At 42.3% G+C, this 27,207-nt stretch overlaps 1 long non-coding RNA gene across 5 annotated transcripts in view; it reads right to left on the bottom strand.

The window, feature by feature from the left end:
* The window catches only part of LOC135409162 (uncharacterized), a 275,200-nt gene that overhangs the window by 24,684 nt on the left and 223,309 nt on the right, over positions 1-27,207 (bottom strand). For all 5 annotated transcript variants that reach the window (XR_010428042.1, XR_010428039.1, XR_010428044.1 and 2 more), the window contains one exon: positions 1,742-1,907. This is a non-coding gene — a long non-coding RNA (uncharacterized LOC135409162). The remainder of the gene's footprint in view (positions 1-1,741; positions 1,908-27,207) is intronic.

Here is a 27,207-nt window from a genome sequence, read left to right as displayed (position 1 = left end):
TGAGGAAGAGCCTGGGCTGGAGAGGGAGGGGGCTCAGCTGAAACTAACCCACATTTTGAGGATTCCTCCGCTCTAATGGGGCACTGAAGCAAGGGTATTACCAGCCTCTCCTTCCCTCATACCGGTACCCAAACTGGCTATTACTAGTTCTTAACTATCAGAAGCATGAGCTGTCTGTCTTAACCTCCCAGACCTGGCAACAAAGCTGCCTTAAGAGGCAATTAATGCTGCTGGGCAAGATGAGGGTAGGTTAGCATGGTAAAGGTCACGGACACTCAGGAGCCCCAGCCAAGGGTGACGCTGTGTGTGCTTCTCTCCAGGGAGCAGCATTAAGGAGAAGTCAAGCACAGGCCACTTTGAAAGTGTAACACTTTGAAAAGTGGCGGAAAGCTAAATAACTTTACTGGCATGGAGGGGTAGAGAGTTTAAGCATTTTGACAGTAAACAACTTTTCCTCTGACCTGATTCAAAGCCTGGTCTGGTGAGATTCAATGGTGACTCAGCCTCAGAGGACTGATTAGTACTCTACATGCCAGGATATGCTGGCCTCAATTTGGTTCTTTGGAGATACCTGCACGATGAAGAGTTCTTTATAACTGGCACATATTGAGAGTTTTAGGAGGCCACTAGGCTGAAACTGAGACAGCCACTTACTAATACAGTCAGTACCTTTCAGCCAGAAAGGCCTGATGGTATCCAAACCCAGGATTTCTTGGTATCCAAACAGGGTCAAACTGGAACGAGAAGACACATACACAGAGTTTTGTGAAGCTCGCCTTAGAAAGGCCCTGTATGCCTGCGGATGTCCTCAAAACATTATCAAATGCTTTTATTAGGTACCTACAACTTAATTCCTTCACTCCTCAGGATGCTGCAACTTTTAATAAAATGTTAACTTACTGGTTGCACAGTTTCAAATCTCATTCTTTGCCTCCACCAAACAAGGTACAGCTACCGGGGCAGTGGTGTAGCTAGCAAACCTCAGTACTGCATTTGCAGTTCCTTTTCCCAGACAGTAAAAAGCCTCCTGCTGCTGCTTTTGCCTCTTATCACTGCATTTACAGTAAAGCTTGTGCTGATTGCAGTAGACTGGCGGAAGGTGAGGGAGAGAAAAGGTATTTTCCGCATTCTTAATAGCTCTATAATTTCCTAGTACAAGATAAGGCTAGGTTGTGTCATTGATCCCTGTAACACAGGACATCCCAGGGCAGATAGGAGGTACATAGAGGCAGGCAGCCCATTCTGGATGGAGGACAGAGCCTCACAGAAGAAAGGAGAGCAAAAGCTCACACAGGACTGAATCCAGACCAGGAGATTGCTTTTCTCTTTTCAGCAGGGCTATTACGGTGGAGATGAGCTCTAGTATGAGGCAGAAACAGCTGTTTTTAACAGTGTGTGTTCATTAATATCTCTTCAATTGAAAGGACAAAATAAGCAGTTGGAAGGAAATAAAGTCCAAACAACTTCCTCTAAGAACTCAAAGACTTCATGATCAACGTCCCAAGTCCACCACGAAAGACATCCAAGAAACAGACTCAGTGTTTGTGAAAGTTCTAAAGATAGAAAATTATTTTCAAAAACCTAAACATTTTCTATAAACATTCCTATATGCCCTAATACAACAAAACAAGAGGAAATTTCTTCTTGTTTCCAGATGACAATTCTTTCTCAAAAGGGGAATGAAACAAGGAGAGGAAGATGAAATACTGTACACTGGGAAACACTGAATGTTAATATTTACCTGTCTTGTTACATCTTTTTTCTATGATGACATGTGGGCCTCTTTCTGGTTGACATGTGGGCCTCTTTCTGGTTAGCTGGTTTCTGCCTGAGTTCATGCATAGGAGAACTTGACTCTTGATTTGGAAGGTACAACTGTAGTATATTCTAATTTTCCCAAGGCCAACCTGGGGGAAAAGAAAAGGAACTATGTGTCACTTCACACCTTCACCTCATTCTTCTTGGGCTTTTGCTATCTCAGCCTTTTGCACGTCACAGTTTGAATAACACTGCCTGGCAGCCCAGAGCAGCTATGCCAGGCACATGTTCCCAAAGGGATTTTCCCTCTGCTCTTACGTGAGCATCTGGGTGCCTCTTGGTTTACATAACTCTGAAAAACATCTGGGGTTACAAATTCCTAATACCTCAATTTGTTATGGAAATAAAACATGCTTGTAGGATAAAGATGCTGTTTGCAGGTTACACCACTTGTTGAGTCAGAGGGAGGAGGAAGAGAGGAGAGGTCAGGTTAATGTACGTTATTCTCTGTCCCAATTCTTTTGATAATGGTTCCAGGCAGCTGATTGTGCCCTTCTGAAGTACACAGAAAGTGCCAGAAGACTGCTTTCTGCCAGCCGAGCTGAGGGTCAGGCTCTCTGCACAACTGAGTGCAAAGGAGGGCACGTTTCAGAGAAGTATTTTTAGTGCAGGGGAGATGATGGACCTGGAAAGGGAAGGCACTTCTCCAAGCCTGAGTTGGGCAAGTGCAGGGTGTCTGCCAACCCTGTCCCTCTGCCAAAGCACTGCCAACCTGGAAAAAAGACGCTTCTTACAGAGGTGAGCAAGCTGTTCGCCTGACTTCCCAGGCTCCCCCTTCCCTAACATCTCTCCTCACTGGTGCAAATTGCCCTGCCAGTTTTTCAGCCACAATCTCCTGCCTGGCAGGAATCCAACCCAGCCCAGCTAAGCAGGAGGCGCCTCTGCACCCCCGAGCTGTGGGCAGCCCCCCTTGCTGTCCCCAGCCAGCCCATGCAAGGTTTGAACCAGAAACCCAGCTGAGAATCACAGACTAGCATCAACCCTTCCCAGGAAAAGAGGTTGTTTGTTTTCTTTTTAATACAGTTTCTATTGTTCAGGAGATTAAGGATGTAGTGGAGGCTTGTGGCATTTTTCCTCTGGGATCTAATTACGGAGGAAGAAAAATGAATTTGTATATTTATTAACTCTTCCAAATCCAAAATAAGACATAGGAAAGGCCCCAGCAGAGGCATATTTAGCCATTGCCCATCTTCTGACTGTGTCTCCTACCACATATCCAAGAATGTGGTAAGACATAGAAAAATACGCTGATAGTTGTTGGAAGCACCCAGTGAACCTCCAGCACTTCCCTGTGCCAGTGGCAGTTTGCCAGTAACTGGATGAGAGATGTTACCTAAAAATCTGCGTACTTTTATACAGGAAAGCTGTGCAATATTTTCCTTAAAGCTGCAATTCCGGGTATCAAGGGGTTGCATAGGTACTTTGATCAAGTGGAAATGGGATTTGAGCTGTCATGACTGCGTAGAAAATCCTGAAAACAGAAAGTCTCTGTACACCAAAGTCACCCGTATTAAGAGGGCATAAAAAGAGGACTTTTTTTCCTATTTATTTATTTATTTAATAATTTGATTTCTAAATTCTGAAGGCCTCTTCCTTGATGAATAAACAGCTGAGATTAGTAGCAGTGCACTCAAATATTTTTTCTTTGCACAAATATAAGCATATTTCTTCAATTTAAGGCACCTTGGCTCTCTTCTTTTCAGAGACAGAAAGCACACAGCACTCCTATGATCTCCATTAAGCCCTCTGCCTACCCCAGCAAGAGTCTGAAAACACTCATATTTAAAAGCAGGTCCAGTAAAAAAAAAAAAAAGAAAAACATCCTGAAGGCCACCTGCAGATGTATGTAAACTCAGCTAGAAGAAATGCTGCTGACGGGCTGTGCATTAAATTTCTCTTTCATGGCCACTGGTACACCTTAGCTAGCCAACTCACTGCTTATAAAACAAGATTAGATATAAAATGCAAAATCTTTACAGAGAAGACTGCAATAAACCTGATTTCTCATGCACCTTGAACCATCGTATCTGCACTCTGTACCAACTCCAGGAAGGGCCGCTAACATCGTAAATATTTTGATTAACACAAATGAACGCTTAGAAAGAAGCAGTTGGCCACAGAAGTTTCCTTTGTGTTCCTCTTGCAAATCACACTGACACATAGTGTTTGATCTCCTTCGACTAGCTGGTTTAGGGTACTTATTCCTGTGAGAATACAAAAGTGGCTTCTGTTCTGAGGACTATGCTTTTGAGATCACAGACTACAAAACTATCAGTCACAGAATGAGATATTGTACAGGAAATTGGTACTAGTATTTACTTTTCTTCTACAGCCTTAGATTCACCTGAGGGATTTTTTTTTTTTTTAAAAAAGATAATAAATCACAACAATGTGTTTAGGAGTGCTCTAAAGTAACCTGTGATAGAGAACACATGCTACTGTACCAGCTAGAGATTCACTGATACTCAGTTGAGATGAGCTATGTAAATTATTTCCCATTTTGCCATTTCTGAATGATGCAGTTACTTCCTGGCCCACTCTTAGATACCAGGACATAGTAGTTTTTAGATACCTGAATATAATCACACATTTTTTTCAGAGTGGTTTCCTTTATTTTAAAATACATCTGGTTGGACAAGCATTGGTTGAAATGGCTTAGTTCTTCCTGTAGATTTCGAGGTGGGCGCCTTTCTCTGCAACTGGGCTATTAGAAACCAAATAATCCCTGGAACTCAGTGATACAGATAGGGATCATGAGCAGAACAAAGAATTTTTCCAGTCTTAAAATCATTACATTCAGGATTCATTAATGCCTGAGGTTTATATTGTCCTGTATTTAAATCTTAACCATGACCTCTTCCAAAACATGGCCAAAGTAAATGAGGTTACCCCCCTCTGCCAAAAAGATGTGACATAAAATTTGAATGTTCCTTAGCTTAATTAATCTGAAGAGCAAGCTTTCCCCTTTCTAATTACATTGCCCAACTCTAGTTTTGCAAATTGCTGTTTACCTAAACTAATTTGTGTGCATATTTGTGCAGTGTCAAGAACTATAGAAAGAACTAAAATTCTTCTTTCATTAAATTCTAGAAATTAGCTTTTACTATTTTATTCTAGAAAATCCTGTAAAACAACAATCTCATAGTGAAGAAAAGGAAAGAACATGTATTCAAATAAATGCAGTCTTAATAAATTATTTGTGAGCATAAATACTTAAAAAATCTACAAGTATTTTCTGTATAAATGTGATACACAGGCAAATGAAAGAACACCAATTCGTCATTATCTGACACAACCTTATGCAACAGTACCCTTGGCTAATCATATAGGAAGAGATCAGAAAGGAAGAGGTTAAACTTTTAATTGGTTATTTACTGTTTCAATTCCAGGCAGCATTTATGTTTCTGCATAACACTGGAATGGCTTAGGAATAATAGTGGGTGTGCTGACTGTAAATAAGCTGCAAGCTACAAGCCTATGAACAAGCCGTGATCTGATGTAATAAATCACAAGTCAGACGCTCTTGTGGTTTGTGACATCACGAGCACTCAAAGTGCTATTTATAAGCTCTATCATGCACTGTCCAAGATTATTGCCAGTTCAGAAATTAAAATGTTTAGGATTCTTTTCGTATGGTCTTTCTTAGATAGGGTGACCTATTTGCAGCAAATTTAAGCCAACACAAAGACAGGATTGCTTGGGGTCACAGGTCAGGTGAGGCCAGGCACTTGCATTCGAGGGAACCTAGTGGTGTTGAGTACACAGGAGTTGTGCTGCTGAGCTGACTATCACTGTGGCTCTTTCAAAAGCAGTTTTTCTTCCAGCTTCACTAAGGTGACCTAAAACTCCAATAGAGAAATGTTTGAAGAGTGCAGAGAGAAAAACACTGAAGGTCAATGAGGATAAGATTATGAGAAAGCAACAGAAAATGATCCGAAGGGATACAAGGCTGCTACTGCCCTGTGATCAGGTGGCGCAGTTTGCAAACATCGCCACCCATGACACTGGTGTGGTGACTCTTCAGGAGGAAGATGGTAACAATCCAGTTCTTTGACATAGTACAGAGTTAAATGGTTTTGCCTACATCTGCTTTGGTTGTAGAACCTTATGTTTCTTTAATACAACTACAGAAGCAGGTGAAGTACCACTGTAATTCAGGGAAACGCTGAGCTTTCTTTCCTACGTATTAGATACCACCGTATGAGTAGCAAAGATTTGTCTGCTTCTACTGATGGCCTTATTCAGATCGGGATCAAATTACTTCCAGGATAGGTCCCTTCCACAGAGATCAGGGCAGCAGTGGGGCAGCAGCGGAGCAGTGTGGGTAGCTGCTGGCACAAAGGCACTTACAAGATGGCTGCAGAAAGTTGCTTCATGTGTGCAAGGTGTCAGAGAGCAAGAAACCACAAACATTTCTAATCTGTCCAAAGAGAGACACTGCAAAACCCTCAGGCATAATCACTGATTCATAAAACTGACGACAGGAAAAGAGAGTTAAGCTAGAAGGAAAGAGAGAGTAAAAGCAAGCCCAGAGGCTTATAACTATTTAATTCAATCAGGAGAAGGTAACAAACGTTTAGTTAAAAGCAGCGTCCCTGTTTAATTACTGCAATTATGCTGAAATATATTATTTTGTCACCAAATTGACTGCAACTTTCCTCAGTGCTTAATGCATTTATACTGCTATGCAGCACACAGCCTCAACACATCACCAGGTGCTCCTCCCCACCTGCTATCCCAGCCCACCTCCGAGGTCTCACCTCCTCTGGAGGACTCTCACAATGGCCAACACGTTGCTCTGGCTAGACTTGGTTAAAAAGTGCTATTTGAAAATGCTTTAGGGGAAGTAGGTGGCCTTCCTGATACCATGTTGCATGATGGTTTACCACATAGTTTATTGCCGCCACTGCTCTAACAGGGGTGATCTACTGTTAACAGCAAGGTAATCTTTGGGCACCTCCCTCCCTCTCCCTCTACAGCTGGGGGAATGTGGACGTCCCCAGGTGCAAATATCTCCTGTGCTACCTTACTGGACTGGAAGACCAATGTACGCATATTTTGTTTATGTCCAATTTTTGCAAGAACTGAGCCTGTCAGCAGACCCTATTGTTGTTACTCTTCAGAAGAGGAAGCCCATTTCTCTGGTACAAAGGCATCAGTGTTACTGCCAGCTGAAATTACAGGCAAAAGGACTAACAGCAGATGCCAAAGAGCTAAAAACCAGAATACTTAAGTAAATCCTGTATGAAATATGCATGATACGATTTCCTTCTGCTTTCAGGATCAAGTGACTAATTGTAATTAGCTGAGTTGTTGAGGTAAAACCATCTCCTAAAGGAACTGGTAAAGGATTTCCTGAAATAGCCCTCTGAAATTTCCATGTCTCTTTTATGTTCTACCAAACAAAACTATAAAGCAGCCAAATAGTTTTGAATTGAAAGTGTCTCCTCCCATTCCTTGCTTCAGAAAGGCAGAGATGGTGCTCTCTTGACCTGATTGATGGCAGCAGCTTACCCTTGAAATGACTCCTGTATTTCACTGGTATAGAGCAGGAAGGAAGTATAGAGCATAGGAGGAAGCAGGAGTGACTTGTCACTGCTGTGACAAAGGATTACTGCTGTGGGAAAGTTTTATCAAAGAGGTCTGCCCTCCTCTTGGGCTTAAACTCAGTCCGTCCTAGTTTCTGGCAAATGTTTCCAGTCAAGCTAAAAATTCCCGGCAGTAGTTAGTTCAGATTTGGCATTTCCTAAACACAGTCATCCCAGTAGAACAGGCTGCTATCTCAAGGGCTTGCAAGGGAAAGTAAACGCCTGGGACCTGCAAGGCTGGCATATCAGGAGCCTGGTTAACAGGCTCCAATCAAGCACTGATGGCTGGAGATAGCAACCAGAAGCAGTTCCCAGCTGGCAGGGGTTCAGCTTCCTGTGTGACATGAGTCAATGGCACTGGGCCAGGGACCAGCAAACAAAGTACCTCAGTACAGCAAACAGAGACACTAGGGACTGGGCGGCCTAGCAAAAGCTGGGCTCTTCTCTGAGTTTTTAGACACAGCCTCCTGCTGCTGGGGCAGCAGCACTGTTCAGGGTTTTTTGATTGTTGGGACCACAAGCAGAGGACTGTGTGAGTATAAGGCTATTTAGAAAGTTTCATTAGGGCCAAGGTGGGCATACAGAGAAGCAAAACTCTACTGCTGGCTTGCTGACACTACTAATCTTATCTTCCACACAATGCCACCAGAGATTCAGAATCACAAACAACAAGTCAAGCCACTAGAGGCATCTGCCCCTCACGCAGCCCTATAAAGTTTGTGTTTTGGCACTAGAACTGAGTGCAGTCCTACAGAAAGAAACACAGCCACCTCTCTGGTCAAGCCTTTTGCACCCTTCCTCTCTGTTACAGATGCACACAGAGTGCCAGGACTGAACATGAGACTGAAGACACCCTTGACTTTAAGAAGCTTTCTCATTCTTCTGAGGTCTAAAATGCCACACCTAGAAATTTCTGAGACAGGAAGAGTTAGCATTTCAAATAAGCAACCTGATATTCAAAGCAGTTGTCTCTGACAGATTCCAAGTCTTTAAAACAAGGTTGTGCAGGGACATAAGTGAAGAGAAAACACTTGGATTAATGAAAAAAGTGAGTAACAATAGATTTAATTAATCAATAACCACACAGACACCCTCTGGAGCCACTGCCAGCCAGCTGGAAAGTTTCTCTCTTGCGTAACAAAGTCAAACTCTAGGTGCTTTATTGCTCAATGGAGATTTTTTTTTTTTAAGCCTTAGGTTTGCATTTCATCTGGAATTACTGACCTTTCAAAAACATTGACCCCTTTGTGTGCACTTGCAGGGTTTTTTTTCCTTCTGGTGAAAGGATGAGAGAAAAGGTCCAATGACATTGAACTGATAAACAAGGTGTAGGTGTCTCAGAAGTATGTATGTATGACTTCTCCAGAATGAACAACGTGTGCTAGAACACATTTTGAAAGGTGGACTCTGAGCTGATAGCTCCTGAGGACATACTTGCTGCCTGTGTCCATGAACACATGCTGGGAAATGTCCAAAAATATTTCATTTTTCTCATGATAAGAGGCTCTTCCAAAGACTATACAAGCAGAGAGCTCAAGACAGAAAAACTGTCAAACTGAAGAGACAAGACGGCCATAAAAAGCAGAGCAAACAGTACTGAAGAGACCCATCAAGGTAACACTGAGAAGCACCTATAACCTAGTACAGGAGTGGCTTATCTTAAACCAGAAAAGAGCACTCCTTTTCTGGAATAACTACAACTGCAGGTAGAGCCAGATATGTCAAGGAAAGGCACCACCAAAATGAAACACAGAAAACACTAAGTTTAGCCTAGTGAGAAAATCAGCTCTTTCAAGACTATCATTCCTGTGGCGTGTGGATTTAATACAGCCTGCCAAACCAAACAAATCAAATACATACAGAAGGACAGCCTTCCCTCCTCATGTGACCTAGCCTACTACCCTCAGTGGGATAGCCCAGGTCACCCCCACATAAGCAGATGAATCAGTTGTACAGAAATGGATTCATTCCCAGTGCAGTTTCCTTATTCCTCTTCCTGGTACCCCTCTTCATCTCATATAGGTAAAGGAAAGGTAGACACTTATTCCTGATCTTTCACTAGTGACCTGGTGTTTGGGAATCCAGGCACTGGAATTTGAACCCCTGTTCCACAATTCCCAGCAAGTTCAATAATAATAGGTCTCACAAACCTTGGGCTAGATTTGGTTCACCAGTGCAATGAAAAGACATGTCATACCTCCTTACCAATAATTTTGAGATCATATGTTTCTTCTGGAAGCTCTTTTCCAGTTGTCAGTAACCTAAGAAATAAAGTGTTACCCTACAGTACAAATTTGCTGCCCTTAAGTCATTTGACTAGGCTTTTAAGATCCAAACTTTCCCTCCCATTGCTTTTCCATACACACTCATTCTCCAAGTTGCCATAAATGTTCTGAATCAGATAGATATTTAAAAAGTACAAAGAAAATCCCACTGGAAAATGATACATACTTATAGAAGTTTTAAAGCTATGATCACTACTTAGATTCTAATCACTACATCTAATAAAAATAAATCCAACAGTCAAGGACTAAATTCCACAGTGACATCAGCACTGTAAGTTATGTAATGCAATTGTGATTTTACACAGTGAGAGATTATGAAAGGAGCAGAGAACAGCAAGGAGAGTAAAGAACAGAGAATTGTAGGTGTATGGAAAACAGTGGTTTCCCTTCTTATTTTGCAGTTTGTAACAACCTTGTGCTAGTTGTTTTCTTTTTTTTTTTTTCCTTTTCTGGTCAACATCAGTAAGCACTACTGAATGACAATCTGTATCCCTATAGCTCTGCATCAAGTTGGGTCCTTTTGGATTGGTTAACTGCAAAGAGCTGACCCCCAGTGAGGCAAGCTAACCAGCTTTTGGATCCAGGCTATGAGCTTGCATGGGAGAGGCAGGATACAGAAAGTGTCCATTTCTCTAAGCCAAGAGTTCTGGACTTGATGTTGTTCTGCATTTTCATTAATCTTTTTCAGTGGTCCAAGCCCTCTCTAAAGCAAAAAAGGGATGAAAAATAGTCCTAGATGCAGGACCTAGATGCTGCAGTATTACAGTAAACAGCTGTTCATCCAAGAAACTTGAGAGCAAGCAGAGGTCACATGATTCAAATAGTCTTTTGCATTATTCATTTCTGGACCACACTGAACAAAGCCCCTGATAGACAGAGAAGTGCTGACAAACATCTAGACCCTAGGATGGATCTGAACTCTGAAACTGTTTGTTCTGTGGGTTTCCCATCAGGTTTTGGACTTCTCTGCCCTGTGCAGTGGAGCATGGGACAGAGCTGCTTGTGGCAGAGCTGAGCCAAGGCTCCTTTGCAGATCCCTGCAGCATGCTTCTGTGCTGATGTACTCAGTTGAAATGTGGATACAATACAGCTACTTTCATGCACTTCTGGCCCACAACATACTGCTTTCAGATCTGAGTTGGTTAGGGAAGGAAGGGACCAAAAAAATGGGAGAGAGACCAGGTATCAGGGAGCATAAATAACAGAAGATGTCATCTAAAGATAAATAGCAACATACCTTATCCTTAACATACCTTATACCTGTGAAGGGAGCTGGGAAGTACTTTCCTCCTGATGCCTTCACAGATAAGTTACATCAACCTGCTTTATCTCAGGGGACTCCTAGAAAAATATAATCTATCTAATCACATAACAACATGGGAGGCAGGGAAACAACAATGAAAGTTGTAATCCTTAGCAGGCAAGCAGCCTTAGCATTTTTAGTCTTGCAGCCTGAGAAGATTTCCAGAATGAGTCCCTCATTTAGCAAGGATGTTCATATGGAGCAGCTGTGAGATCAACCACAGTCTGTTGTGAGCTGGACCAAGACTTATCAATTCACGCCAACCTGGCTAAGCAGCCCATCCTTCCACGCCATTAACCATGGCAGTATGACAGAGCCTGCTCTTTTCACCACTGGGCACTTTAGACAGGACTTTTAGGTACTATAAGCTTCATCTTCTGGACAATATAAGTTAATTAGGTTCAGTTAACACAAAGTCAAATAATTTTTACAGAATGTGGGCAATTGTTTTCTGGTATAAATCAGTGATATGTACCTATTACCTCAATTAAGTGATGTTATTCCAAGTGAAAGAGGTCATGTTAAAAGCTGGAGTCTAAAGTGAGAAATGATCTTACAGATGTAGATCCAGTTTCACTTACCCTTGCACACATAAGAGGAATTGCACCAAAGATAAGGGGGTGCAATTCATTGCTATGATCAGATCTGCACTGCTACACTTTGTCTCAACTGGTCCGGATTTAACTGCTCTCCTTTCTGATGCTTAGATTGGAGCACACAAATAATTCAGCTGAATCAGACTATTCCCAGGACAAATACAGTTTGCTGGACTGGAGCCACAGTTCTTATCATTTTTCAGAGTTAAGCTCACAGTGTTTCAAGTCCTATGCATATGCTTGAGAGCTTGAGGTAGGATCATAGGTCATGATCTATGACTGTTTAGGAATATCTATATTTGACATGGAAAACCCTTTTTAAACAGGAAAGCATAAAAGACAAAACCAAAAATGAAACAGAACCACAGAAAATTAACAATTAGTAAGTTACTCAGGATGAAGAAAGAAACCTGATGAAGAAAGAAACCTAATGAAGCTATCTCAAAGTAAACATACTAGATTTTCATGTATACAGTAGCAAATCATATGGAGTTTTATTAACTAAGAGAACTTACTCTTGAGTAAATCCAATGTTTCAACTCAAGTCCAGTGGATACTTTTTAAAAATGCTCAACAATTTTAAATATAATGCTTATACTATAGGTTACTGATAATGTAATTTAAAGTCCATGCATTTTACCTGTGTGCTGTTCAGATTTTCTCCCTGACTTTGGACAAAGAGTATAGACATCCTAATTTCACAAATTTCTCTCTTATTCTAACTTTGAAATAGTGAACCACTTTAGTTATATCAGGGTATTTTCATCATAAAATTTGTTACGTGAGGTTTGTTATTTGTACATTTGTGAGTGTAGTCACTGAGATGCAGGCTGGATCCCACTGTTAGCCCTGAAGCCACCTGTTTAAACACAGGATAAGCCCATCTTCTCCAGTTTGTCCTGTCACAAAACTAAGGACAAGGAGTAGAGGTTTTTTCCCTCTTTAATGTACTCGATCCAGGCCACTCTTCACAGATGCTCCTAAATAAAACTACAGGGTCAAATTACACCTATAATCTTTAAATATTCTTGGAGCATTTGTTTTCCCCCAAATGTTTCCCTTTCTAGATTTGGTTACTTTGAACACAATGGAGATTTCCATTTATTTATGTGAGATTATAGCTTGCAGTTTAGCTGTTCTAGAACTGCAGACTTAGTAGAAATCATAGAAATATTGGGCTGGAAGGACCTCAGCAATCCCTTCCTTACCACAAAGTAAACATGACAAGACCGTCATTGACTAACAAATCTTTGTTCTAAAAGGACTCCATAAAAAGAGACTTCACCACTCCTCTCTTCCTATTTTCAGAATAAATCTCCTTCTGATACTTCACCAAAATCTTTGTTTACGTAAACAAAGCTGGCCACTATTTTTTGCACACCCCTCCTGTCACGGAAGCTGAGAACAAATTAATCCCTGTCCTTTTTATAGCTACATTAGAAGACAGTTTTCCATGTTCCTTCTCAAATTTCTTTTTCCTAAACCCAGCAAATGCAATTTCTTCAATAATTTTTCTTTGAACAGGTTTTCTGGACCTGTGACAGTTTTCATTGCTCATTTATAAACCCACTTTAGTCTCTATCTGACGCAGAGACATGCTCTAGATAGGCTGATGTTAGCAGAGAGCTTCTTAAATACATAAGACATGTCAGATGATAGCACCAACTGGATCAGGTTTTCTCCAGCAAAGGTATATATGCCTTTGTCTTTTGATCTTTATGTGACTGCATTTGTAGAACATGTTGATACAGGGCTTTGCAAAAGTGGGTAAAGCCTTCAAGCCTGCGCAATGCTGTCACCATCCAAGCTTGCTCGGCCCTGGCAGATGAACTTTAGGATTAAAGGGTGGGTTCAGTTCAGCACATACTGTGTCTCTCTAGTGAAGAGAGCGAGTACATATAGACAAACACAGAAACTTTCTTTTTAGAATTTTTTTGGTATTATCATAAGAGTGTCCCAGTACTTTGGTATGTCCAGCACACCATAATTAAAATCATTAAAATGCCACAACTGTACACATCACATTCCTTCTGTCACCCTAATTCTTGATCTCACTCCCTCAGTCTACTTGTTTCCTTCACTGGTTGTGTCTCATCTTTGACATCTCATGGGCATTTGGTGGGAATACCTGTCCTTTAGATCTGCAGGCTGTCACTTAATACATTGGGAATTCAGCCTGGTAAGAGTGTGGGCACTAAAACATGGTTTTTTAAGTAGCATAATGATGTATCAGACGGCAAAGCATCTAAGAGCATAGATGTCAAGGAGAGTTAATCTGGTATCATTGAAACTAACAGGAGGAATTCAGGCTGAAAAAGAGCAGAGCAGAGCACTCAGTACAGCAGGTCCTTTGCCCTGTACTGAGAAGCCCAGTGAACAGAAGCAGCTCAAGGAGTTGCCTGCATGCTGGCACAAAGAGCTCTATGAAATCACTTGTTAAGCCGGAAGGGAAAGAGGTGAGGTTATGTTCAGTACACGGATGCAGCTCCTTAGCAGAAGTGGCTTTGGTCTTGGATTGTCATTGAACCTCTTTGTTCTCCTCTGATTTATTGAACAATGTGATTCTGTTTCTCCCCATGAATGTAACTCCTTATGGGTTACTGCAGTTTTGTTTATTCTTTACATAAAACTTAGAAACTGGGGGTTTTGCGGGTTTGTTTTTTTGTTTTGGTTTTTCATTTGTTTTGTTTTGTTTGCTTTGGTTTTGCTTTTTGGTTTTTGGATTTTTGGGGGTTTTTTTCTATCTTAATAGCAGATGATCTTGTCTGGTCTTTTATAATTGTCTTGTGGCTCTCCAGAAAAGCAGATAGCAAGGTTGTGTCCAGGTCATTACCATAAAGCATAGTCAGGAGGAAAGTTAGGGTAAGTCAGGCTATTGTATATTGTGCCATACAATGTAGGACAGCTATTTAGGTAATCACTTCTCCCCTCACAGGGGTTCAAATTGTCATCAGTCTGTTCTCTAGCTTGCCAGTACAAAATCACTAGGTGCTACAGAAATTGCAGGCAAGCCTGAGTTTAACAAGTTTTGTGCTTACAAACAGCATCCCAGTGAGACTCAGGGACACAAATGATCTGTTTAACAAGAGGTGACAAGTCACTCCACAGTTACTAGGCTGGCACACTTTTTCACAGCAAGCCAACTTTATAGGCATCCTGTTCATCAGTGTCAGAGAGGCTGGGAGAGGGGTAAAAAATGCATAATGGAACTGTGATGGTCTAGGGAGATGATTAGGCCATTTAGTCCAATGTGCTTATCCCTTAAATATTTTGTTTCCACTCAGTCCTTTTTTCTCACTGTTTCCTGAGATCCTGTGATTCTCCCCCTTCTGCCTGCAGACACACAGCTCTTGCTTGATCTCATTTCTGTGACATTTCAGGCACTCTTCCTGCTGACTTGTTCCATCTGGTTATTACCCTTTGAGTGAGAAGTAGCTCTTGCCTGCATCTCTGCTGAGTCTCGTAGTCTGTGTGTGGAGTGTTTCGGCTCCTCCTTTCTGAAAAAGCAAGCTTGAGCAGGGTTATAAATAGGAGCTTTCAAGCTAATGAGATGGGGTGCGGGGGTGAGGAAAAGAGAAACTGCACTGAAGTCACTTCAGAGGCAGATCCTAATGCTCCTCAGAATGACAGCTTTGCAAGCACAGCCACAGAGGGACACTGGGAGAGGAGATGGTTAAACACTGAAAGGGGGAAGGGGTTTAAGTCTTGGCTCTGCCAAAGGTTTGAATATTACTTGGGAAAAGCCATACCTTCTCTCAGTTCTCCATGGGCTGTATCCTCTTCCTGATTCCCTCCCATGATCCTGCAAATGTACTGTAACAGTTGTGGGGCAAGAACGGTCTATTCCTATGCATTTACTTGCAGATCAGTAAAATAAGATTTGTCTCCTGCTGTGATTTCTCAATATTGTCAGGACAGCACAGCCTTCTGTTTAGAGGCAGCGCCCTTGGTCCTATACACAACATACTCTCACTGGGGCGCAGTATGCACCTTGCACTTTATGACTTCTTTCCCCCCTGTTCATTTTTATTATTCTCACTTAGGGCTGGTAAATAAAGCAACATAAGTCCTGCTGGGACTAAAATCCTTGTACTGATTTTCAGCCCACTTTCCAGAAGGATAAGTGATTTCCCTTATCTGTACTATGAAGACAAAACAGAGCCAGGGTGACCTAATTCGTACAAATGGCATGTGGGTCAGCAGCTTCATGTCTGGACAACGCTCTGCGTGGGCTGCATGGTTTGTAAATGCCAAGTGTCACTTTATTTGAACTCCAAACCAAAAAGCAGGGACCTACACCAAACCAGCAGAGGAGTGTCTGTGAGGCAGCTCTCTAATGCCATATGAGTATGTGCGATAAAAGAAAGGTGGTGACTGGACACACTAAAGGCAGTAACAAACAGCACATCCCACTCCTGAGAAGCCTTTCAGTAGTTACAAGATTATTAGACAAGTACTGTACACTTGCAAGTCCTAGAACTCAATATGACATCAGCAGTACTTAGTAGATATATGGAGGTGACATGAGGTCAGATGTAGAATAAAAACTGCATACAAGTACAGTGGGTCACGGATAATTGTCTAGGGTTGTCCCTGAATGCCTCCAAACACGAAGATTCAGCTGTAAATCACAGGGTGTTCTGTCTCTGTCTGCAGTGGAAAGAATCCAGATTCATTCTGGTGCAGGACAGCCAGAGTACAGATATTATGCTTGAAATACTCTGTGTACCTAGAAAAGAAGCGATGCCCCTTTATCTCTTATTTCTGTACCTCACACAGACTGAATCTAAAGCATGCCGTTCTCTTCAGCCACCAAATTAGGGCTGATTCCTTGAAGAGATGACAGAAGAAAGTCCTCTGCTCCTTGTATTTTCTCCTTCAGAAACTCCTTTCTGAAGAGGTTCAGAAGCTTTCATTTCCAATCATGGAAATATTTTAAGATCCTCGTATACTGTCTCCCTTTCTGAGATAAATCCTTTTTTAGTGCAGAGTTAAAACTGATCACTAAAAACAAACTGTCTGCTTTCCAAACACCCAGCTGCAAGAACTGGCTGTTGAGGAAAGCAGCAAGAACCACCTAAAACATTCTGGCACTGTGAGATATGAAGAATTAGCGGCAGGTTTTCAGGAACCTGTTCAGCATTTTGATGCATATCCAATCAGCAAGAGAGCAGCCCTCATTTATCTATCCCATCTTAGAAAAGCAATATCCAGATTGTTCCTATATTTCTATCCATAGGGCTAAAAGGCATGTTTAGTGGGAAGATGAGACTTTCTCCTACACCCAATATTCACTTCTCCATGTAAGTCTTGCGAAAACCTTCATGATCTCTTACAGAGCTTCATCAGCCCAGTAGCTCACTGAGGAGGTGGAAGATAGAGTGATGATGTCCCACCTGCTGGTTGCGTTCACGCAGCAATTTGGAAGGAGAATGAAAAATTTAGTCCTTGTATTTTATTAGGTGAACGTGATGTTCCTCTGAAGTCTGTTGGCAAAGTTAAAAGATTGATGGTGTCTTTAACAAATAGGATGACCCACAGCCAGCTCACGCAGTTTAACTGGAGACATACAGAACTTCTCGATGGAGTACTGTGCTACTATTGCCTCCTGTAGTACAGGAGAAACAGGTCTTCTACACACAGAAAAGGAAATTTGCTCTGGTGGTAGTAGGAAATGGAAACACAAAATCTTCAGCACTATTACTGCTGTCATCACTCTAGGAAATCCGCTTTTGTCAGCGTCCCAGGAAAATGTCTCTCTGTAGTAACACAGTATCTCAGGAAAGGTCTTTTTCAGAACTTCTAGCCAAAGAACATGTTTCATTACCTGCCTTTTCAGAAACCAGTTTTCTATCCAATATGCTCTTATGTCTCACCTCTCCACAAGTATCAACCACGCTTTCTGCTTTGCAAAGCAGAAACGTATTTCAGCATGCTTTATACAGTTGCAAGTATAGGTCCTGCTTGCTACTCCATTTCCTGACTGCCAGACAAGAACACATTGCTTAACAACAAGCAAATGGAACAGGACTGATTTTGCATCCTACTTCTGCAGTACTTGCAGCCAGGAATAAATCTGTTCATTTCACCAGCAGATCTGATTACGGATCTAGTACTGTGGTTTTCAACCCATAGTATTTGAGATCCCAGGGGCCTGTGAATTATATATTAGGAACCCAGGGATAAAGACCAAGAAAAGAAAACCTACTCTCTCCACAGGATCCTACACTCTGCTGGAATTTTTAGTGGCTGGCAAATTGGAAGAATGTTGAAAACCATTTGTCTGGTGTAATAAGATAGGATATGTTCCCTCAGTCATAGAACTTTGGGGAACTGCTGAGGAACTCCGCCAAGTTGTAACAGTTGCAGTGCCTAGTTAGCACCTGTCTGTGAAAGCAGCATTTGTAACATAGCTATGGGTGCACTGAGTATGCAGCAGCTGTTTCTTATTCCATTACTGGATGAGACATCCCATATGAATGGCAAGCTTTCCTTGGGGTCATTTTAAGCCAGTGTCAGAATCATAGAATCATAGAACCGCAGAATACTGGGTTGGAAGGGACCACAAGGATCATCTAATCTAACCTTTCTTGGCAAAAACATGGTCTAGACAAGACATGCCAGCACCCTGTCCAGGCGAATCTTAAAAGTGTCCAATGTTGAGGAGTTCACCACTTCCCTCAGGAGACTATTACCATGGCTGATTGATTTCATTGTGAAAAATTTTCCCCTTGTGTCTAACTAGAATCTTCCCAGAAGTAACTTGTACCCATCACCCCTTGTCTTTCCACGGGACTCAGAGCAAAAAGGGAGTCTCCATCTTCTTTGTAGTCACCCTTCTAATGCTGGATAAACACAGTGATAAGGTTTCCCCTAAGTCTTCTTTTCTCAAGGCTGAGAAAATCCAGTCACTTCCTCAGCCTTTTCTCATAAGGCAGGCTTCCCAGACCTTTGATCATCTTTGTGGCCCTCCTCTGGAGCCTCTCCAGCCTGTCCACATCTTTTTTGTATTGCAGGGACCAAAACTGAACACAGTATTCCAGGTGTGGCCTGACAAGTATTGAGTAAAAGGAGACAGTGACTTCTTTATGTCTGCTGGTGATGCCCTTGTTGATGCAACCCAGCATCCTGTTGGGTTGCTTTAAGTGAAGAGAGTGCTGCTGCGGTACATTGAGCTGTTGCCCATCAGGACCTCCAGACCCTTTTCCATCGAGCTGATCCTCAGCTGGGTGGATTGCAGTCTGTGCTGTACTCCCAGATTATGTTTTCACAAACCTTACATTTGTCTTCGTTGAGCTTCATGAGATTCTTGTCAGCTCACTCTTCCAGCCTATCCAGGTTTTCCTCCAGAGTAGCTCTCCCTTCCAAAGTGTTCACTTTCCCACTCAGTTTGGCATCACTGGAAAACTTCATCAAGGTATGCTTGATCCCATCATCCAGATGGCTGATAAAGATGGTAAACAACCTTGGGTCCAATACTGATCCCTGAAGGACCCCACTTGTGACAGGTTACTAGTTTGAAAAGGACTACCACACTCTGGGTGCTGCCTGCCAGTCAACTCACTACCTACCACCCAGACCCCTTGTCTAGACCATACACATCAGTTTCTCTAGGATGAGGTAGTAAATTGAAGGAGAGAATGCTCTAGGAGAATGCAGCATATTAAATCACATGAAATCTCCCATGTACAGAAAACTGCTTGTTGCACAGAGAACTACTGCAGGCTACTCTGACCCCTCCAGCTCTCCATAATGCAACCAAGTCTTCTACAAGGTGTACACAAACCACTCACAGTGAAGTCCCAAACATATTTCAGCAAAATATTTTCCTTTGGAAAATACAAGGTAAAGTTGCACTGTCTCTTCAAGAGCACACGCTGATGGCAATTACATTGTGTCAAACAGAATGGAAAAGAGAATTTTCCATTTTCAAACTTTCTAAGAAGCAAAAAATCAACAATGAGAAGGAGGAAAAGCACTCTCAGCCACTCCAAGTGCTCTAGCTGAACCTAAATGACACGTTTGAAAAATTATACTTTAGAGAAAATATTATGGTTCAGTAAAAAACCACACACAAAAATAAAAATGTTGTAGAATAAAATTTCTTTTTTTTTCTCCTCCAGGTTACTACCCCAAAAGTCTTTGTGGGATCAGCTCCCTAACTTGGCTTTTTTTCCTTGCCTTCACAAGTATGCTGCTCTTTGCTATAGTGCTGGATGCTCACTTCACCTTTTACATGGGAATCTTCCTACCACACCTCAAAGCTTTCCCTGTGCATGTATAACCTCTGTCCCTTTTCATCACGGCTTTTTGCTCTGTCAGGGCAGATAACTGAATGTAAAGGAGGACTTAGGAAACCAGGAAGCTCTACAGAGGAAGAACTTTCCTCTTATTAGGATAATGCTGCTATTAACACAGTTGTTTGAATCACGGAGTTAAAAATTAGTTGATTATAGATACCCATGCTTTGTATAGACCTTCAGAATGGTTCCGATGGGCTGTCTAGACTATTCACTGTTAGTATCTTTCTGTCAGTGGCAATTTTTACCATTAAAAGTGTGTAGGGAGAAGCACTGATGAGGAAAGCACTCTTCCACCCAGCTCCTGCTTGTCTTTAGCTTTGCCCACACTCTAGAAGAGATGCTTTCTTCTGTGGCAATGCACTCTCAGTAGTCTTTTGCATCTGATGAAAAATACACACGCTAAAATACCATTAGATTATAAAAAAATGCACGAGAATACTACTGAGAGGAATAGCTAGTGTCCAAGCTTAACCCTGCATTGTGGCATGTTAAAGAAACACTAGATAGGATCCACTCAGAGCAACTAATAAATAAAGGCACAGCAAGGAAAGAACCAAACCCAGCTGCAAGCTGGTTTATACAATATCTAACTAAAGACTTAGTGGGACTAAGGTATCTGTCCTCCCTGCTGTGCCTGGTAGCAACCTAAAGTCCTATTAAGTGCCTGTGTCTTTACATCACTATTTGACTTTAAAAAAATTCTTTCTTGACTCTAAAGCCAGAGCTATTTCAAAATTGATACACATCAAGACAGAAAGTGTCTTAATAGGGACCATTTATCCTTACTTTCCCATCAGTTATCTGTCATAGTTTCTGAAGACTAATAAAAGAACTAAACTTTACTAAATACTACAGCTGAGGATACCACACAGCTCCTGCTATGTGTTCTCAGTAGTCTGCAAATATCTATCTGGAGAAGATTGCTTCAGTTTTTAGGATGCATTTCCAAGGTCATGAGAATTTTTACACCTTTTACTGCTGGGTGCTCAGTGGCAGGTAAAGGATATTGCAGCTAATGGAAACACAGATTGAAGCTAATTATAGACTGATTAACTTACCATGGACTTAATTGCTTATTAGAAGTCACACCTATGTCTGAAATGGAGGCTACAAATCTTATGATATGTAAAGAAATATCCACAACTTGAAGAATAAATATGAAAAGCTCATTTGGGTACAAGCAATAGGTATTTGCACACAACTTCTTTCACTGTGTTACACATTAAAGGTTGGACTGAGTGATTTTAAAGTTTTTTTCCAATCTAAATGATTCTTTGATTTCAGCACCAATGCCTGGAAGCCAAATCTAAGTGTTCAGGTGTGGATGTCAGCAAGGGAATTTATACAAGAGCAGTTCTCAGGCCCTAGTTTTACCAAAAAACAATACCAAATCACAGTGCCACGCAAGTATTAGTATAGGGGGAGCGCAGATAGGAAGCTTTATTTTCATAGAACTCTATTTGTATCAAGCAACTCTGCAAGTTCTACTTTCACTACAGAGCACCAGCTCAAACTACCCTCTCTTCCTATCTTGCAGAATATGTTGTTTTCTGAGTGCTCCCCAGCCAGAGACTGCACACTGGCATCAGCAGAAGTGCCTACAGACGACCACGTGGAATCTAGGTCCTAGCATATAAAGTTTTTGTGCTATGGCTCTGCCTAATTTCAGGACTTTTCCTTCAGTTTCCTTCCCCACTCTTGCCCACAGGCACCAGTAGTCTCCATTACCCTTTTCAGTAACATCTCCTATTTCATCATGGAGCTCTAGTAGGCCAAACTCAGGGCAAGTCTAGTGTACTACAGTGAGCACCAATGAGGCTTTTATTACCCACCTGGCAGTCCAGGCTCAAGAAGGTACCATTTTTTTAATGTAGTGTGGTAGAGTTGACAAAGCATCCTTAATTTTCCCCTTCCAAGCATCCCTGTTCATCTTTTTCACTCTAACAGTAGTAAGCTCAAGGTAATCATAGAATCATTTAAGTTGGAAAAAACCTTTAAGATCATCAAGTCCAATGAAATGCATTTGTCTGTAAACTGCAGCAGCTCAGAAGCAGAACTGTGACACCTCACACAAAGGTGTAGACCCTGCTCTCTGGCCCCACCCATTTGTTAGATGCCTTGTGCCAAATCATAGCTGCTTTCTATGAGATGATCTGTGGCTTTGGACAGTTGCCCTGCTTGCTCACTCTCCCCTTCAACAGGCTTCAACTTGCTCCTTTGTCATAATTTCTCTCCTCCTCAGTTCATACCTGGTCATAAACAGTAGTAGATAAAGTCGTGCCAAAGGGGACACTGTTTGTACATTGCACTGTACAAACATGAAGCTGTGGATAACATGGTTTTCCCTTTAAAAAAACACTCCTTTGTCTCTGAAAGGGAGCTCTTTTCATCATGACGTGGTAGCATAATGAATTCCCTGCACTGAGACATTGCTCACAGCCTTGAGACAAGGCACAAAGAGAGTGCAAATAAATGAACAATACGGTGGAAGAAACAAAGAGCAAAATAAAAGCAAGCAAGCAATAAAGGGGGGGAAAAGGAGAAGCAGCCTGCAGTGTTTAAAGCTGTGCCATACAAAACAACCACCATACAAAATGATGCAGAATTTCTACAGAACAGGGCTGGCATTTCTACAGAAATGGAAAGTCCAATCAGAAGAGCATGTTGACCCCATGAGCAAGGACAGAGCTGGTAAATAAAGGACAAGTGCTGTATAATTTTCACACTGGCCTAGTGCATTCCATCTCATGAGATCCCACAGGGTGCTACAAGGACTTTTCCTGCTCCCAAAACACAGCCTTATTTGGGGTAACAGGTTAGCCGTGTACAGCAGCAGCATATAAGAAAAAAAGTTATTTTTACTGTTGCTTGGGTCCTCCCTTCTTTTGCCCCCTCACTTCCAAAAACTCTTCTAAAAACAAATGTTCCTCACACCGGTAACTCTATAAGATTGATTGACTCCCTTTAGAGAGCCATGGGGAGTCTTCTACCCCAGAGCCGTACAGGTTCGTGTGGAAAAAAGAAGAAAAGGTAAAGATAAAATATGTATTGCAAAGAGCAGGGTGCACTGGTTGTTGTATTGAAGGCTGGCAGGAACAGACATAGAATCATACCAGCATGCTCAAAGCTCTACTCACAATGTCATCCGTATTCTCTCAATGCCATTTTAAATCAGGTATTTTTTTCTCACATAGCGGTTTGCTCCTACATCCTCCTTTCTGATCCCCTCAGACCACTCCCCCTCCACAATTCATTCTCACTTCTCTTCCCTCTTTTCTCCTTAATCTTTCCCCACTCCTTCTAGTCAAAGCAACTCCCTTCTCACTGAGCTCCCATATCAAATCCCCCAAAAACCTGCACCAATGTGACTGCAGAGGAATTGTTACCTGCTGAATGGTCCTATGCAGATGATAGCCTTTCCCACCACATCAGAGATGTCTTTGGAGGCTTTACAGGATTTTTAAACAGACACTCTATCTCAGTCTCATGCACAAAACATTTAGTGCAACGATACCCCAATCTCCGTGTTTCTGTAAAATAGAGCTCTTGCTTGGTTGGAACAATGTGCTGTATGATGTATAGTGTGCTGCATGGCCAACTGCGTTCACCAAATTCTACTTTCTTGCTCCCATGCTAGGTATCCTATGGGATGGAGAAATGTGGGTCTCTGATCTGTCTCCTGGCTGTTTCACAGTTGGCTCAAATTCCTCAGCCCCTGGCTGCTGCATGATTCAAGCCCTTCTGTTGTGTTAGACCTAGCCATTTCTGCTAAGAAGGTTTGCAGCCAGATCAAAGCTGGGTTACCAGCCTGAGAGCCTATTCCAGCTTTCTGGGTTACCCAAAGTGGCAGCTGAACTGTGCAGTGGTTGGTGCAGGGGTCTGATTGTGAATCTCCAGTACATCAGTGTGATGAGTGTTATGAGGGCAGTGAACCTGCAGACAAATCAGAGAACCCACTGAAAGAGGTTTGCCTTTGCATGTTCCTCTATAAACAGATTTCTGCAAAAGAAAGTGTTTTTATAAGATCTTTCTGCTCAACTTTTTTATGGTTTCCCTTCCTCCTTTTCTCTCCTGGCTGTAATTAGCTGTCAAGTCTTGGTGCATGTTTTCTGTTCATTTGCCTTTTAAAAAGGCAAAAGCCAAAACATCCAGAAGATGGGCAAGAGCTCATTTCCCTTTTTCGCTCTGGTTGGACTGAGATGCCACAGCTACTCAACTTGGCTTAAAAAGCCTTAGTGTTCTTCACCTTTAAACACTCATTCATCCTCCTGGCACTTCACTCTTGCTTGAGCTGAACCCGGTGTTTGTTCACCTGGCTGCTCATTTATCTCAGGATGAAAACTAACTTTCCCCTCAAAATGGCTGTCTGACATACCACATAAATGCTTGTACCAGAACCACAGATGGGACAACTGAGTCCCATCAGGGAGATGGGACTCTCCTTTCAGGGAGAGGGGACTCTCCTTTTCAGGGACTCTCCTTTCAGGGAGAGGAATGACAACAAACAACTTGGTGAAATGTGAGAATTGTAAGATTTCAGCTGGTTACTGCAAATCATGGCCTCGCTGCTCTGAACAGTTGCAGCCTGGTAGACAAAAATTGCTCAGCCAACTGCATACTGAACAGGGTCAAAAGCCTGACCCATAGCTGTGAGTCTTCCCTCTACCTTCCCGCAATTAAACAACAGAAATGTATCAGCCAACTAACAACCCCTCCTCCCTCCTTTTTCTCAAAACATGATTCTTACACAATATAGGCGTCTTCCTCACAAGAGGAAGTTCATGCTCTAAAACTAACCATGACCTGCAATGATTCTTGTTTATTACTTTCTGCTGGAAAATGTAGAGTAACAATAGTGATATCTGTTCTTCAAGGATATTTCTTTGCAAGGTAACTGTAAGGATCTCCAAACCTTTTGTAAACAATCTTTAGCAATGACTCATAGCACCTTCTCTCATTGCTGTTTAATGCTGAAATGGAGTTTGACAGTATAAAGAAAGCGATGGCAGCAAAGTCTTCAGCAACTGCTGCTTCTACCTCGTTCTCACTCCTTCCTTGTGCCATTGCCACCTCCCAGCAGGCTGACCTTGAACTGTGTGCTACTTTATAAACCAGATGGTGTAACTTTCAACTGAAAAACAAACAAACCTAACACAGGGGTTTTTGTTAGTGTTGTATTGCTTTTTAGTCTCAGTAGTTACCAGGGTGACAATAGTGCTTGGAAAATGCTGACTAATGATGAACATAGTGGTAGCATGCAATGTCAGAAGAGCAGGAATGAGCTGTGGAGGAAGGAGAAAGCAAAGGAGAGGACGATGATGGTGGGAAGTGAAGAAGCAATACCTGAAGCATGCATTACAAGAGAAGACTTTGTCATCAAGCCACCAACCCAAGCACAGAGAAACTAAATTACTCTTCTACAGGAAAAGAGCAAGTTATTGGCAGAGAGCATAATTTTAAGAGGTGGTGACAACTGCTTATGCCCTCTCTCAGCTCCAGGCACGCTTCTGCCCTGCTGTCTTGTTTGAAATCACAATGAAAAAGTAACTAGAACAAATCCAACTGGAGGCTGTCCCACCCAGGTATATTATCAATAGCTGGCACCTCATAAAAGTTTCTATACTGGCTTCTAAAGAGAAAAGAAACTATGACATTCAAATGCTTGAGCCAGGCCTTGTTTTTAAAGGCAGCATGCACATACACACAGATGATCCATGTCTGCCCTCTTCCCTTCCTTTTTTCTCTTTGCCTCTGCTACCACAAGAAAATTGCACTAGTTAGGTTTGAAAGGAATCTTAAAAAAATTTTTTTAAGTAATTTCTAAAGATTAGTTTTAAAACAGTGCAAAGGGCTGTGTAACTAACTCTTAATTTTCAGTTGAGGAAACCTCAGTAGTGCAGTCTCAGATGTGTCACTAAACTGGTACAGTGGAAATGGTAAAAATGTCTGCATGGATGCTTAGCTTTCTGTGACAAAAGCAGAACCCAAGCTATTCCACACCCGCTCCCTGTGTGCAAGCACACGGTACCCTCTGTGTGGGAGGCTGTTTGGACACTGGGGTGCATGGGAGCAGCAGGGGCATTGCTCCAATCCAATCCACAACTCACTGGGGGAAATTTCTCCCTGTTCTTTTTCCAGAGGAACAGAAACACCCCCCCCAGCCTTTTATGAGATCCAAACAAGCCTGCCATACGTACTTTGTGTATCAGAAAATAGGATGGAAGGATGCATTTTAAAGCTTTGCAACTCACATTCAACAGCAAGTCCTAGCAATTTAATAAGCAATTCTATGCAAGCCTATGATAGAGTTAAACCATTTCTTGGATTTTACTCTGTGAGCTAGCTTGGCTTCCCTACTTCATTGCTGGGCTTGCTAAGCTTAATATTCTTTCTAACCTTTGTACCACAGAAGGCACTGCAATCTCCAAATCAGTGCCCTTATTAGGCTAGCACTGTTCCCAGGACAAGTATTGCTGAACATCAACCACTTCCCCAACAGACACCCTCTCTGTTTCCCTCTGCCAATTCCTTTCTGTTCATCATCTCCCTCCGGCTGATGCCCACATTCCCTCACTCCTGTGGAAGCACTGCCTTGGCTCCCAGCTTGGTACAGCTGGCAGGTCCCCAGGGTCCAGACAGAACTGTGGCTGCCTCCATCACATTCTCTGGATTAGAGTTGGTCTCTTTTGGGACAAAAGAGAAGCTGCTCACTTTTCTTGGGCTTTTCTGTTGCTGTTGAATCACAGTTATAGCTTCCAGGCCAGAGATATCTGGGGCACTGGCCTTCTGGTCACACTTCTATCTTTTCCTACTCTGCCACCCCCCTCTCACCACTTCCAGCACGAAGCTTGTGTACCGGGCTTTTGTTGTGCTGGAAGAGAGTGGGTTTGGCTGCAACACAGAGAAAAATGCTCCCCTTGCTCTCCTGGGTGCAGGCACACGGGTAGTTTCCCCAGTCAGCATGGCCTCAGCAGTTTGCAGACAAGAAGTAAAGATGCTGTTGCAAAAACTGAAAGTATGTGCTGGCATGCCAGAGAGAGAAGTCCCCACTAACTAAGCTAATATTTACCCTAACTGACAAATTGGGGGAATGCTTGTTGTCTTTTCGTATCCTTGAGGTGTGCTTGCTGTGAGACAACGCAACGGCCCACCCTGCAGAGGTAGGCAGCTGGAGATGGAAACAAAGATGCTCAGTATGATCTCACACACTGCTACCGTTTGAATTAAAAGGGCATCCTACCTACAAAGGAGTGCTGGTTATGTCTTTCCCTCTCAGTGGACCTGAAAAAGAATGTGCAGGGATGTAGCTGGGAG

This window comes from Pseudopipra pipra, chromosome 2 (assembly GCF_036250125.1).
Source record: "Pseudopipra pipra isolate bDixPip1 chromosome 2, bDixPip1.hap1, whole genome shotgun sequence".
Taxonomy (NCBI): domain Eukaryota; kingdom Metazoa; phylum Chordata; class Aves; order Passeriformes; family Pipridae; genus Pseudopipra; species Pseudopipra pipra.
This window is presented reverse-complemented; position numbering and strand designations above follow the sequence as displayed.